Here is a 16,293-nt window from a genome sequence, read left to right on the forward strand (position 1 = left end):
CAAGTATTTATCATATAAGGAGATTCCCAGTTATAGAGAAATAGAGTTTAGTCTGATAAAGGACTTTCAAGATTCCAAACACCATTTCCTTCAAGGCAAGAGGATTAGTGTTGATATTTCAGAACATAGTCTTATTATATTCTGAATCCACTTACTAAGTGGAAAAAGAAAAGACATTTGGCTCTCAGCATACCAACACACACACACACACACACACACACACACACGAGTACATAAACACACATTTAGAGAATTCAGAGTCATGGTATAGAGAGGGCTGATGAATAGGGACAGGGAGGGCCATCAGGCCTCAAGGGAATAGAAGCAGAGAAATTAAACAATTGTCGGACTGGCTCACAATTATCTATCAGCCAAGGATGAAGCTGTACAATAGCATCAAAGGAGCTTTCAACCATGCACAAACAAAGCTGTATTTAAGGAGGGCACCATAACACCCAGTGCTATATGCAACTAATGGATCATTGAACACTACAACAAAAACTTATGATGTACTATATGCTGGCTAACTGAACAAATTAAAAAATTAAATTAAATTAAATTAAAAAAATAAAGTTAGGCCAAACAACTTGTGACCTTAGAGGAGAGATGGAGAATCTTAAAGGTAGACGTATATCAATGAGCAAATTGAATTTCAGACCATGAGGATGCTTGGATTCAATTGACAGTTTTCCTGAGGTTTTTCAAAGGAATAACAAAGCAAGTAAACTCTTTGGAAAATTATAACCACCTCAAACTAAAGAGATTCACATTTTTCCCTCAAGTGTTCCAACCGATTTCTGAAGGAACTTTTGAATAAGACAGAGCTGACTATCCCTTGCTGTGTTGAGAAGACTGAAGTGAGCTTGCAGAAATAGAAAATTTTACCAGCCTGAACCCTTTTTAGGTGGAGGCAACTGGGGAAAATCACCTCCATTGCACACCATAACACATGAAATCAAGCTAAGGTTCATCTTCAGAAAACAATTTGGAAAAAGTACAAGGACAAAGTGGAGTCCAGGGAGTATAGTGAAAGGCCTTGACTTGGAGATGGATCAGGAATGATTGTATGTCTAAGTGTCTGCAGGCATATATCCATGCTCACTGGGTATCAGGCATATGTAAGCATGTGTATCAGCCCATAAATTTACCTGTGAACCCTAGGTGGTCTTTGTTTTTTGTTTTATTTATAATTTATTTTACACTAGCCATCTCCTACCTGCAAGGTTACGTTCCATTTTCCTTTCAGTGCAATGGGCCTAGAAAGTATTTGCAACTTCCAAGAAATGGTTTAATCCTGGGTGTAGTAGGCAGAATGCCACCCCCCTCCCAAATGTCCACATTCTAATCCCTGGAATCTGAATATTTTACTTCACATGGCAATTTTGTAGGCGTGATTAATTAAAGACCTTGAGATGGGGAGATTATCATGAATTACATTGGTGGGCCCAATATAATCACAAATTCCACTAAAGGTGGAAGAGGGTGGTATACCAGTTAGAGAAGGAGATGTAACAACAGAAGTAGAGGCCAACAAAAGGCCAAACCACAACACGTAGCCTCTGGAAGCTAGAAAGGGCAAGGAAAGATTCTCTTCTGGAGCCTCCAGGAGAGATGCATCCCTGTTGAACCATGTAAGACTTCTGACCTCCAGAAACAGAAGATAATACATTCATGTGGTTTTAAGCCACCAAGTTTTTGGTGATTTGTTACAGCAGCAACTGGAAAGTAATACACTAGGTGAGCCTCTTCTCACATATTCTTCCACAGGAATATCATGTTTTGACCATTCATTTTCTGGGCATTCATTTGTCATTCATCCTCTCATGTGCCTTGTGTTGACCCCTGTTATATCCTTCTTCTTCTTGGAGCTGGCAAGACAAACATCTGGATCCTGTCTTCAAACTGAATGGAAAGACATAATGGGGATAAGGATAGAACTGTGCCCAGCCTATGGGTGGGGTCCAAAAGAGAGAAGGTCAGTTCTGCTTAGGAAAATGATTGGCAGGTACTTTCTCAAATGGAAATTTGAAAGGTGTTTTGTTAGTTGTCCAGTGGAAAAAAAGACGAGAAGAAAGATCACGACAGGCAGGGGAGTAGGATGAGAAAAACTTCAGATGCTGGAACAGGTACATGTGGTTTGGGGGGGAATGTAGGGGTGTTAGCATGCATGTTGACAGAGACAAAACTGAAGGTCTAAGTCCAGAACATAAGGTCTGAATTTTACCTTGTGAGTGATAGGTATTATTAATAACAACAGCATCAACTTTAGATCTATGTTTTAGGAAACTGCTTGGGTAGTAAGTCAGAGTCAGAGAGACCAGTTACAAAGGTAAAAGGCTATTGTGATGGTCCAAGCCAAAGGTAATGCAGACCAGGCTAAAGTAGCAGCATTAAGAGATGGGCAGAATGATATTGAATCAAGAAATAGTAAGAAGGTAGATTCAGCTGGACTTGGTGACTGATGGGAACAAGTGAGAAGAGAAACGATGGAGTTCAGGTGAAATCTGAATTTGAGGCTCGGGTAGCTTGAGTACTGCTTTGCAAAAGAGGACATGTAGAAGGAGAGCCAGCTGACTAGACACAGATAATGGCTTAATCTCTATTTATAAGTCTCAGTTTTATGTATTCTTTCAGATTCTCTCTAATTCCTTTATGAAATAGCATATGTTGTCTCGAGAGGAGGGACCGTATTTTCTATCTTTAGCATTTCCCTTGCCTACCATAATGCTGGGCACATGATAAATTCTTGTTGAATTGAAAAGAATATTGTGCTCAGCAAGAAAGATGTGTGTTTTGAATCCAATTCAGATGTGGTGCTTGGGGTTTAAAATTGCCCTGAAGGTCAATCAACATAGCCCCAGGCAAAGGCATATCTCTTAGAAATGGATTAATGAACTATTGATGTTAGAATTTTTTTCTAGCATGATGCATTATCTTTAATATTAAGGAAAAGAAACAATTCCCCTTGTATTCTGTTACTTTGATTTTAGGCATAACTAATGAACAGGGTGGAATTTCAATATCTTTATTGTTAATCTAGGAAAGAGGACAAGTGTTTTTAAGTACCTACTGTGTTCATGGAGTTCCTCTGACATAGAGAAAGAGGTATTTTTTTTATTCTATTAAAAATCAAATCAAATTTCTGCTAGGTTGATCAAATCCTCTGCTGTACAATTAATGACTAAAAGTTTAAAATATTGAACTACAAACACCACAGCTAATCCAGCCACAGTGGTAGACATGAGAGAATGAAAGAAATGTTAATAATTCTCTCAGAGTTGAAACTACTTAGCCAAATGGATTTTTATTCTGACTTGAATCATATACCATCCCAATTCACCAGTTAATATACCAGTTTATTTTGGCTCTGTATTCAATTATGGAGGAAAAAAGCATCCTAAATGTTTCTTATTCTAATATCAAATGGGAGTAAGACCTTCAACAAATAGTCCTTAGGACTGAATACTGAGTTATATTCTGAGTTATTATACTCAGTATAATATGCTAGAAAGACCTCAACACCACAGTAACACACTCAGGGGCCAAAGCAGGTTAGAGTCCTAATTATATGGTAATTTGCAGAACAAACATGGTGTCATGGCACTTGGGGAAAACAGCTGGTGAGAATTGTCTGGATGCTTTCATTGTGTCTTCCTGGCATAAAGCAAAAACAAACAATAGGTCAAGTTGTAGGAGTTCATTATTAACCCATGACAACCAGCAAAGAAAATGGTGATACTTCCTGGCGAAGAATATATTAGCAAATGCTGTTTTGAAGGTTTAATCTTATAACCAGAGTTAGTAATTGTTTCACTATTCCTTGAGCATGAAGAACTCAGAGAGTTAATGATTTATTGTTCTGACAACATAGAACAAATTTTAATGTTTTGAAAAAAAATTGAGACCTATTAATCCTGGTGTGTGTTACTCTTAAACCCAAGGAAATGAAGAAACATTGATCTAATTTCTGCCTTTCAAGAATGAAAGTATATATTAACCACAGAGCACCCAGCAGCATACACAACCAGCACCCCCAGAGATACTTAGCCTGACATCAGAATTGTGTTCTGCCAGCAAAATACTGATTACCTCTTGGTATTATGCAATTTATTTCAAACAGACTGTTAGATCCAGCAGCTAAGAAGTCAGGTGAAAATCCTCAGTAAGGACGTGCTGAAATAAAGGGGCAGTTCCAGGCAAAAAGGCCAGGCACAAAAAGGCAGAAACAGGAAGAATAAGTACCAACTGCTTTTAGCCGTGCCCAAAAGTTACTCGGTTTTTTTGTCGAATGCAGATTCTGAATCAGAAGATCGGAGGAGGTGCTTTCTAACAAGCTCTGGGGATATGCCACTTATCCCAGGAACGTGCTCTGAGTACCAAGAGGAGCACTTTGCTGGTGTTTGAGAAGGCTCAAACCACCATGATATACCTGCACAGCACACCTTCCTCCAAGTTTCTTTCATGTTCTCTTTTATGGGAAAGAATTTTGTTTCTCTGTAATATCATTTCACTTGTTTTTTTTTTTTTTTTTTTTTTTTTTGTCCCTTATTATGTCTGCTACTTTATCTACTGGCCTGGTTTTTGGACAAAGAATAAACGCGATGTCCTGAAACCATCCCTTCCTTTAACACTGGTCCCCAACTAGACTATGAAGCAGGCGTGGCATCTTTTGCCCCTTGCCTGATAACCTAGAGTAAGACTTCTTACCTACCCTCGAAAAGGAGAAAAAGGAGAGTAAATGACAGAATTCTGCAAAAATTAAGCCAGTGAAGAGGAAACAAAAAAATAAATAAATAAAAAACAAAGAACAAAAACAAACACACAAACCAAAAAACCCTGACTGCCAGCCTCCAAAGAGGAGAGTACTGTGATGATTAAAAGTAATTTTAAAACTTCTGAGACATGTCCTTCATGCTTCAGTTCTCCCATGAGAAAGACTGGATTGGGCCAGAAGTTCTGCCACTGGTGGGGTATTCAAGTCTGTTTCGGCTGCTGTCTAAATATTTCTTCAGCTGAGGAAGAAACATTTCCTGTAAATCTTAATCATAAAAGCTAGACTCTCTTGCCAACTAGGAAGACGGGGAAAAATAAGGCGTAGGGTAAGGGTAAGGAAGAGAAGAGGCACTTCAACACCTGTTTCCTCTCTTAAGAGCTACTCCTCCTACTAGAAGGAAAACATCCAAGCCAGCTCTTTACCTTCCCCTTCTACCTTTTCTGCCAGGAAAAAAAAAAAAAAAAAAAAGGAAGAAGCTAAAAAAAGAGTAAAGGAATTAAATAAATATCATATTACCCAGAAGGCAAGAGTAGTATAACACAATGGCAGTCAGCTTACCCAGATCTGTAGAGTGATGTTCTAAACATTTGACGTTTACTCCTGGGTAAACACTGCTGTGGCTCACATGAGTGGCCCACATTTGTGAAAGAGAGTGTGCTATGCATTCCAAAGGGCCTCGGTCTTCATCACTTTGACAAGGCCAGTGCAGGCAGAAGGGGTTTGCCATTGCCTGCTTCATGGTCAACATCTGTGAAATGGGAATCCTCACAGGAAAAAGCATGGCCAGCTCTCATGCAGGAATTAAGATGATGGAGTTTGTGACCAACAAGTGAAGTACTGTCACCACCACTTACAACTGCTGCCTATCCAGAGGGAGGACAATTATCTAGGAAAAGAAGAGGAGTGGAAGAAAAGCACAGGGGGAAAATAAGCACTGGGCATGAGAAAGCCAAAGACCTGGGGAGGAGGGCAGTCAAACCCCAGGCAGCTGACTGTACTTTTAAAGAAGTGAATACATTTCATTTCCGTGGGTGACTGCACGTGGTCTGCGTGGATGCAGCAGCAGGCTCCTCAGTACTTGCCCACCCCTCGACTGTTTTCCTGCTCGCATATTATCAGGCTCGCTCATCAGACATCCCTGGTTCTCTGTCTTCCACAAGCTGACAGAAAGCAAAACAAAATAAAACAAGGCAGGAGAAAAGAAAACAGGTAAAAAAAAAAAAAAAGCCTGACTCAGTACTTTAATACAAGGGAAGACAGAGGAGGGGCACAGGAGGAGAGGAGATTAGAAAATGTATTAAACTCGCCCCTAGCCTCAGGTATGGTGCTTTTGCACATTACCAGACTTTCTCCCGAGCAAGAGAATATAGTTTGCCCCATGGCCACAAGCAAGGTGGACTGGATAATAAGAATATTAGGGGATAGCAATTCTGGAGATGTAAAAGGTACAGATTCAAAAGAAGAAATGAGAGAAAACACGGGAATGAAGAATAAAATAAAAGATTAGCAAGAGCCAGAGGAAGATAAAAGAAAGCGCAAGAGAAAAGGGGTTCATTTGTAGAATTGATACATTAAACTCTAAAACATTGTCCCAGGTTTCAAAGAAATCAAGGGGATTTTAAAAGAGGACAAACCTACCAGGAATCTGGGTAGATTATATAATATGTGAAGCTGACTTGCAGAGCAAGAATAAGAAGATCTACCATTTGTTGAACTCTTACTACGTGTCAGGCATTCTCTTGGGGCCTTACATTAATTAAATCCATCAACGTTTGTTGCTGTCATCTGATAGAGGCCGCTCAGAAAGCTCAAATACCCTGAAACTTCTTCCCCAGCCCCACCACAACCCTCACTTTCACTATAGCTTGAAATTGCAATTGAAAGTTAGTCCTTGATTTCTACTATTACAATATAGGAATGTAGAGTATAATGGCACATTTTTCAAGAAATAATTTAGCCTGGGTTAGCCATGAGATAGCTGAGAGAAGGTAAGGTCAGTGATAAAGTGGAGATGAGAACAATGAAGATACTGGGGAATAGACAGCATTCTCGTAGTTGAGGATCTGGGGTTCTGAAACAAGAGATGCATAACTATAGGCACCTATTTCCTAGTCCATCATTTTACCTGGAGCTGGTGCCAATGACAGGTATGTATGGGGGAATTTTAGAATTAATAATAAATATATATCTCTGAGGAAAGATTGGAACGCTGCTTTTGTGATAATTCAGAATATTTCCAGTATTCTGAAAGAGTGGGGGCAGTCAGATGTCTTCCAGTAAAACTAATTTAAACACGCATACACACTCCTTGAGGATCTGGCTTTGTTGAGTTGCAAGGCTGTTACAGGTAATCTCTTCTAATCTCATCTCATTTCATAGGTGGGGAAACCATGGCACAGTGAGATCAAGTGGCTTCCTCAAGCCACGCCATGCAGCAGTTAGCAGCATGCCTGAAATAGATGATGTCTGATGACATTCACCCAATATTCTCAACATTACTCACCATATCAAACACCTCTACATCACACTAAAGGAAGTATACTTTGGAGTGAAATTAAACAGAGCTCAGGCAAATTCTTTCAGACCTATATAACAATGGCTAATGGTCTACGGGGAATCACACTTATACAGTGGAGGAATATGGGCTTCCTAATCAAACAGGGGCAAAACATGCATAACCCAAAATTATACTAAAATTATGGGTGTTTTATTTTGCCAGCTGTATTATTTATATTTTATGTTATTGGATTGCATGTTGTGAGAATTAAATGAAATAACAGATGTAAGAGGCCTACCAAAGAACTGATTCTCATTTCTTTCCCCGATTACCAACGGATCATTTTCTTTGGGGAAAAAAATATAAATGATTCTTTCATTAGTCTTCCTAGATGCCTTCAAGATCTCTTCCCAACATCCTAATTCTGTTTAAACTTCATTCTCTTTTTCACAGATGATGATCAAAAGAAGGTATAAGATTTTTTTCCTTGATTAATCCCCCACCCCCAATCTTAGAGGTGTGAGACGCTTTCTCTGCCTTATAACGGTTATGCAAAGAAACAATGACAAAGCAAAATATCTGTGATATTTCTCTAAGAGCAACAAAAATTCTGAAATACAATACTGGGGTTGCTTCTGTATTTTATAAGGAAGAGACTGCACATGTTGTCATGGGGAAGTATGTAGTCTGAGGTACTTGTGCACTTAACCCTTACTGTGTTATAACACCTACCTCGTTCTGTCTGGGCATGTAGGAATATAATTATTTTAGATTCTGGCTGGCTTTCACAAAGTCCTGTCCCTGGAAATTTATACGTTTCTTTCCCAATCTATGCTGAAGCTCAGGAGCAAAGAGTCTCCTGATTTGGGGCATTGGTTTTCGAGAAAATAGGGTAGGGAATGAAAAATGTGTATTATTGAGCATGCCCTTTGTGCCAGGAAACACTGTCAATATTTATTTAATTCACACCCCTGTCTTGCCCTCTGGAAGGTAAGGTAAGGTAGAGCATTTGTTTTCTGGCTCACTACTAGCACTAAGAAGAAGGCCTGACTCATAGCAGGGGTTGAATATATACTTGTTCAATGACTAAATGAGCAAGCTGGGTAGCATTCTCTTGGTACTGTTAAAGTGGCTAAAATTCAAAGATTAAATTTCCTGGACATAGGTTTTTTTTTTTATTTTTTATTGTTATGTTAATCACCATATATTACATCATTAGTTTTTGATGTAGTGTTCCATGATTCATTGTGTGTGCATAACACCCAGTGCTCCATGCAGAATGTGCCCTCTTGAACACCCATCACCAGGCTAACCCATCCCCCTACCCTCCTCCCCTCTAGAACCCTCTGTTTTTCAGAGTCCATCGTCTCTCATGGTTCGTCTCCCCCTCCGACTTACTCACCTTCATTCTTCCCCTCCTGCTATCTTCTTCTTTTTCTTTTTTCTTAACATATGTTGCATTATTTGTTTCAGAAGCCTGGACATAGTTTTAAAGTTAAACACTACGTAGAGCTTGAACTTAAATCTGAGCTATTACCAGGTCTCCATTCTGTCTACCCTGTTGCTTTGGTAAAAGGAGCAGTAGATTATACTTAGTTCATTAGTCTCATGGCTTAACAAGTTCAGAGGTGAAGCATTCTATATCAATCAAAAATATGTTAATTTGATTGTCCCTAGTCCATGATGTGACCTTCTTCTCTGCCCTCTGACCAACTTAAGTCTTACTGGAAAAAAAAAAGTGCATCTTGCAGCCTGCAGATATAAAAGATTATAAAAGATCTTAAGCGATTGCATGTGCTGAGATAATTTCTAATGATCAAGGGCAGCACCATGTCTTGGCCAAAGATCTTGTATTCCAGACCTTGCAAAAGGTGAGTAGTGTGACCATGGGCCAGTCATTCAACATTTGATTCTCGCTTTCTTTATGTGTAGTTTCTGAGGTGTGGAAGAAGGTAAATGTTAGCAAGGGCCATTCCAGAGCGAAGGGTCTATGATTTCTTTTCCCTCAACCACAACCAGGCAGCTTACATTTTAAGAATTGAGAAAATGTGAATTTTACTTTGCTTTCTCTCTCCTCAAGGAATCTCATGCATTTTTATAATTGTTACATATTTGTCTGTAGAGCCTACTCAAGGACATTATGAATTGGGGAAAAAATGGAATATGTTTGTCCTTGCCTACTCACAGGAACAGTTAAGATTGTTTTCAATAGTGATCCCCTGTTCATTAGATAATTTTTTTAAAATGTTATTTATTTATTTGGGAGAGAGAGACAGAGTGAGCAAGATGGAGAGCACAAGCAGGGAGAGAGGCAGAAGAAGTGGGAGAAGCAGACTCCCCGCTGAGCAGGGAGCCCCATGTGGAGCTCGATCCCAGGACCCTGGGATCAGGACCTGAACTGAAGGCAGATGCTTAACCAACTGAGCCACCCAGACGCCTCTAGATAAACCTTTCTACAGCTTTACCCCTTCTTTATTTTTAAAATTATTATTTTGATCAGGTTAGATTTTTTAGTTTCACTCATTATTTCCACTTTAAGTTTCAAAAATGTAAATTTTCTATAGATGTAGGTTTGTTATAGATGAAAACATGACAAATTTGAGTTGTAGTTACTGCCACTGAACAGGTTTAGCCAGAAACTAGAACATTTTACTGATTTTCCCTGACTCAAAATTATGGGTTTTGACCGTGGCCTATAATGGAACAGTTAAGATTGTCAATTAAATTAAATGTCAATTAAGCAAAGTGGATCAGGAAAAACAACGACAACGAAGTGATGAAGAACAACTAGCATGGCCTCCATGTTGGGAGTGGTAACAGGAACTTAATAGAGACTATGGTTGAATGAAGACCACAGTTCCTGTCTAAAGGAGGCAGTGCTTACTGAGTTTAGCCAAATTTTGTTATGTCTACTCATTGGTCTAGTGTATTGAAATCTTATGGTTTTTTTTAAGCAAAGCCATAAATCTTGAACTTTCTATGAAATGTGCCAGTTTTTAATGATATCTTCAATTCTTAAAGTAAACAAAAACTGTATAGGCCAATAAAATACATAGTTGTGGAATGAATTTGGATAGGGTAATACTAGTTTGAGTACTTGCATTTAGAAAGATCTGTTTCTGAGAATTAATGTTTCCTTCTTGAGCAAGCAAAGTATGTATCTGTGTGTATATGTGTTTGTGTGTATCTGATTTAGCAAGTAATTTCTAGACACTAAAAAAAGGAATGGCGGCGGGTGGGGGGACATATTGATGAAATAATCTATGATCTCATGGGAAACAAAATGGAGTTCCAATGATACCGTAGATTGTTCTGTTAGACAAAAGCTACCCAAGTCTATTCTGGGCTGGCTTCTCTAGAAATAGATTCCACATTAAAGACAGAGAAATATCCTGCTAGGAGTAGGAAGATGGCTAAGATTAGCTCCTGTGGATAGAGGATGAAGTGCCCTGCATATGGTGGAGATGTGTGCCAATGGTTTAAACAAGAAAAGCCCCTCTTAAAAGTAGAAAGATCAAGGACTAAGACAGTAATGTTATAAACCAGACTGTACACACAGATAGATCCCCAAGCCAACACTAACTTCTTGAGCGAATTTCTCTCTTTTTTTAATGAAAATTATATATGCGTATAAGTTTTTTCAAATTTAATTTTATTATGTTATGTTAGTCACCATACAGTACATCATTAGTTTTTGATGCAGTTTCTCTTAAACAATGAATGCTCTAGTATACAAGTTAAATTTTTCTCCATGTTTTTAATTTTAAAATAGTTTCCCAATGTTTTAGTGGTGTGATATATATGCACATAGTTTTTCAAGTACTATTGTCGGGGAGAGTAATTGACAAGAGAATAAAAGAAGATCTACCCCTGCACTCTCCTCTTTCGCTGTGAGAGAATGGGTCTCAGCTTTACACAAAAGTGTCTGCCACCCAGGGCCTCTCTGACCCACCAGCAACAAGTGTGCAGTGAGCCATGGCACAGCAAAATATGACAAAACAGAGAAAATACTAAGCAGAAAATACAGTTGAGATGAAGAAGCGGGAGAGGAGGTGGCACAAATCCCTCCTATCCCGGATACATTAAGAAGTGATCAGAAAAAAAAAAAAAAAAGTGATCAGAAAAGTGATGGTAACCATACAGTTGCCACCCAGTGAGATAACAGAGCTCCAGCTGGGGTTAGATTAATTTTCTGTCCCTTATTTATCTACTAAATTTTAAAAATTCCAAATATTATATCTATTATGAAAGAAGATTTTGAATGTAAGTACTACTTTTTATGCAATACAAGCAATTTTCTCATTGTCTCCTCTGAATCTTACTAGCAACACTGACATGCTTGCAGAGTTGAACCCTGTTTCTAAAGCAACATATTCTAGGAATGAACCTTGAAGATGAAAGAAATGTAAGGAGATATGATTATCTTTACCAAACAATGAAAAACAATGGTACATATTGTGCTTTTCTGTATAGCAGTTTCCATACTATCATCCCATGATATTCTCCCCATCTACGCTGAGAGTTAAAGAGAACAGGGATAATTATTCTATCTAAAGACTCAAAGGCATTTCCTAAGTTCCCATTTCTGGGTGAACTGAACCCAGACCTTGATTCCTTTGAATCCAATAATGGAGCTTTGTTAATTTGCCCATGAATCTTTTTTTCTTTTAAGATTTTCTTTATTTATTCATGAGAGAGAGAGAGAGGGGGAGACAGAGGCAGAGGGAGAAGCAGGCTCTCCACAGAGCAAGGAGCCCAATGCTGGACTCAATCCCAGGACCCCAGGATCACGACCTGAGCTGAAGGCAGACACCCAATCGACTGAACCACCCAGGTGCCCAATTTGCCCAGGTGCTCAGTTTGCCCAATCGACTGAACCACCTAGGTGCCTAATCTTGATTTTACATTCCCATCTCTCAAACCCTTATTTTAGGATAAAAGGTATCAAAGGGAAGATATGAATTAATAATTAAGAATAATCACTTTAACAAGGCCTTTATCTAAGAATCACCACTGGTGAAATGTGGATAGTATGTATAACAACACAACCTCAGAAATATTCTCAGAGTTCTAAGAAATAAGGACATGCAAACTTACTCTGGCAGCTCTCATGCTAGACAATGCATGTGCTATGAAGTAACCATCTTTTTCCTCTTCCTTACAGCACAAAGTAACAGATGGGCTATCTCAACTAAAAATGTCAGCACTTTATTGACCAAATTTCTACTGGATTTCATAACAGCAATATGTGAATTATGATTTCTCTTTTCAGGAACTAAGGGGGCATAATTATCATTCAGGAAAACGTGCTTGTTTTTTTTCATATTGCCATTTCAAATGTTATTCCATTTTTAAGACACTTGTATTTTTCTCATTCTAAAACATTGTCCTATATAAGAAGTATTTCCTTTCTGACTCATAATTCAATGCTCAGATTATTAGACCATACCACCTGCTATAGGGTGACATGCATCTCATTAAAGATAGCTGTCATTATTAATGATCAAGCACAGTTCAATGAGTACAGTAAAAACTTTAAACAGAAGCATAAAGCAAAACGCTAAAGATAAATTAGGGCTGCAGTGAAACTCAGCTTCAGTAAAGCATCTGGCTAAAATATCTATATTCGGCTTCAATCTAATATACTAGAAAATACTGGCTGTTGAGTATTAACTATGGGCCTTCCAGAGAACAAATATTCATACTTTTATCTCTCACTCATCCTGCAAGTAAACCTAAACCTAAATCTTAAAACATACCTAAAACCTTTAATGGAAACTCTATATAATTTACAGAATTCATCTCTTCTGTGGGGCACATTTTATGAAACAGGTATTATCTGCATTAGCATGGTACAAGAAGTGTGTTAAATATTTTAAATGACTTGATTCAAATTTCCCTTCTGCTTTCATATTGAGTAAAATAACAAAAAGCATTTCTCAAGATAATATTGTTCATAGCTTACCATTGTTTCTCCCAAATGTGAGAAAGAGTCTAATTTATAACATTATGCTACAGTATTTCCTTATCTTATTAAATGATGCCATTTTCTGCCTTTCTCACTCAAACAGCATCTGCTAGTCACAAAACTAGAAACACATCTTTTAATTAAATGCTTATTTTATTTTCCCTAGGGACAATGGATTGTAGAATTACTTTTTCAAGATTTACTGTTTTCTTTCCCTTTATCTCAAGCCCCGATATACATTCAACATTGTCCTCTGAAGTAACAACCGTCCCATCTGGCTGAGAAGTGATGGACATGGCTCCTTAATCACACCATACACTCCGTTCTTGGCACCTCCATGCCCGAAAGATATCAACAAATTGGATGGAATTCAGAGAACAGCAAGAAAAATGATTAAAGAGATGGAAGCACTGACTTATGAGGAAAGATGAAAGGACAAAATCTGTATAGCTTGGCAAAGCAACAACTGAGGTGCCGTATGATAACTGTCTACAAGTGTTTGAAGAACTGTAAATACCAAGAGAGGAGAGGGAACTTTTTAGGATGGTCTACAAAATAAGCAGAGCAAAAGAACAGAATTGAAGAAATGGGAGAGATTTCCTAAGAGGGGGTGTTTGCTCATCAGTTGCAGATTCTGATAAATAACAAAGTGAAGTCTAAAGAGAACAACTTGCATTTCATGCTTTTAGGTTGCAATCAGGATGGACCTACATTGAAAAATGGCAATCTGTTTGCATGTACACATATAATATCTGTTCTGTCTTGTTTAGTTTACCCAGTGCTTCCACATGCATCATCTCATTAAATTGACAGAATGACCTTATGCCATTGCCAATTAATTTTAGATAAGAAAAAGCTGGAGTTTCCTTCTTCATAGGTGTTGAGGCAAACAGGGAATTCACATGCCAAACATTCATAACCTTGAGTTAATAATCTGTTTGCTCTCACAACACACTATCTTCCAGATTTCCAATACAGTGTAGATCATGCTCACTCACAATCTAGAAAAAGTATTTAGAGTTATGTTGAAAGCAACAGTCCTCAACCTACCTGTTCTCTTGCTGTTCTTTGCTGGAATAGATCGATTATGAAGTATTACCTGAGGAAAATTGTGTAAGTAATCTTTTAATGCTACAGATGACCCAGTGTGAAAATGATTCCCATTTGGTTATTCTCTTCCCTTGGGTGATGGGCTCCATCATGCCTTGACTCCCTCATTCTGTCAGCTGCAGCCCTCAGATCATTCATTAAAGCAAACTGTTGAGATCCACTTAATATGATACCCCACGCCTTCCAAGAATATGAGTTGTATAACATGAATCAAATTTTTTAAAGAGATGCTGTTCAAATGTGCTAAGAGATGTCATTTGTGTTTTGTTGATTGGTTCCAGGTTGTGAATCCTTTCAGCCACCTACCACATGTGAGGTTGCTCTTGGAGATCTCCTTAGAGAATAATCCAGGTATGAACGTTATTGTTTCTAACTAGAGCTTTGGGTCCAAATCCCCATTGATGAACTGGTCTGGGATATGTATGAGTTGTAAAGACACTTCTGCATAGATAAGAGTCTGAACTATATTCTCTGTATCATGCTTCCTTTCCCTGGTCCATAAAATGATTTCCTATTAGCTTTTTCTAAATTATTGCTGGAAAGAAGGACACATTTCTTACCCATTAGGAAACCCCAAAGTACCTATACCATAATATATATTGGGGAAGAAGGAAAAGAATCAATCCCAAAGTAAGTAATCCAGTGAGAACAAAAGATCTCCCCTAAATCAGGAGAATCTTCCTTGTAGACCTAAGAGCTCTTAGAAATTTTTCTCTTCATCCTGAAATTTGTGGACCTTTGCACAAATGTGTGCCCTTGATATAGAACATATAAAACTCTCTAGGGGAGTATAAGGCAGTTGGGGGTGGGGCAACATTGGCCTTCACTCTAAAAACTACGGGATTTATCCTAAATACAAAGAATTTAGCAAGGGATGGTTTTGGTATGACAACATTTCTGAGATGCTATCATTAAAATAGTGACATCTACTTTAAGGTCAGTTCTGCCTGTTATATGTTAGATGACTTCAAGTTTTTGAGTGTATATGTTCTAGAGCAGTATGTCTCAAACTTTAACATACATATGAATCACTTGGGAATCTTGTTAACGTGCTATTTTGATACAATAAGTCTGGACCAGGGCCTGAGATGTTGAATTTCTAATAAGTTCCCAGATTAGGCTGTTGCTATTGGTTCATGTACTACATTTAGAATAGCAAGATCTATAGGACATTTTCATTCTAGCTGTATGACATAGCAGTAAAAAAATGGCTACAGACTAGCCATGTACATTTCCAAGAAAATTTATATTTGAAATGAAATTCTTCACTTCATATGGTATTAACAGACTGCATTCAGGTAATAAAGCAGGCACATGGGGCACCTGGGTGGCTCAGTTAGTTAAGCATCAGATTACAGCTGATTATGGCTCAGATCATGATCTCATGATCGCATGGTTGTGAGATCCAGGCTGGAGTTGGGATCTGCGCTGGACGTGGAGCCGGCTGAAGATCCTCTCACTCTCCCTCTGCCTAGCCCTCATGTACCTGCACAAGCTCTCGCTCTCAAAAAAAAAAAAAAAAAAAGAAAAGAAAAGAAAAAAACAGGCACGTTTATTTGTGGTTTCATTTACATTAAGATTTTATAACATTTTCCTTCTTTTAATTCAAGCTCAATTTTTATAAATATGTTTCTAAGTCCATGCCCTAATAATAATCTTATCCTACAGAGCCCTGTAGAAGAACAGCCAGAAGAGTCAATTTGCCATAACTGCAACGGCAAAAGCCTCGCATGTAGATCACTGATGCTTTACCAAATAGGGTTAATGTGGAGTTGCTATATTTTTTTCTGATAAAAGCATTAATTCCTATAATAGAAATTGACATTTAACATTTCCTCCTTTTTTCATATAGAAGACACCTCAAAAAAAGGTAGAAAGAAAGGAAGAAAGGAAGAAAAGAAGAAAGAAAGAAGAAAGAAAAGAAAGAAAGAAAAAGAAAGAAAG

General features: G+C 38.1%; 1 long non-coding RNA gene across 1 annotated transcript in view; it reads left to right on the forward strand.

Moving 5' to 3' along the window:
- Nucleotides 1-16,245, forward strand: part of LOC141374267 (uncharacterized) — a 41,342-nt gene extending 25,097 nt beyond the window's left edge. The window contains exons 2-3 of the long non-coding RNA XR_012381014.1: nucleotides 14,631-14,700; nucleotides 16,202-16,245. This is a non-coding gene — a long non-coding RNA (uncharacterized lncRNA). The remainder of the gene's footprint in view (nucleotides 1-14,630; nucleotides 14,701-16,201) is intronic.
- Nucleotides 16,246-16,293: the final 48 nt, after the last annotated feature.

The sequence above is a fragment of the Callorhinus ursinus genome, unplaced genomic scaffold (genome assembly GCF_003265705.2).
Source record: "Callorhinus ursinus isolate GAN/ISIS: 27379988/994484 unplaced genomic scaffold, GSC_fseal_2.0 scaffold1, whole genome shotgun sequence".
NCBI lineage: Eukaryota > Metazoa > Chordata > Mammalia > Carnivora > Otariidae > Callorhinus > Callorhinus ursinus.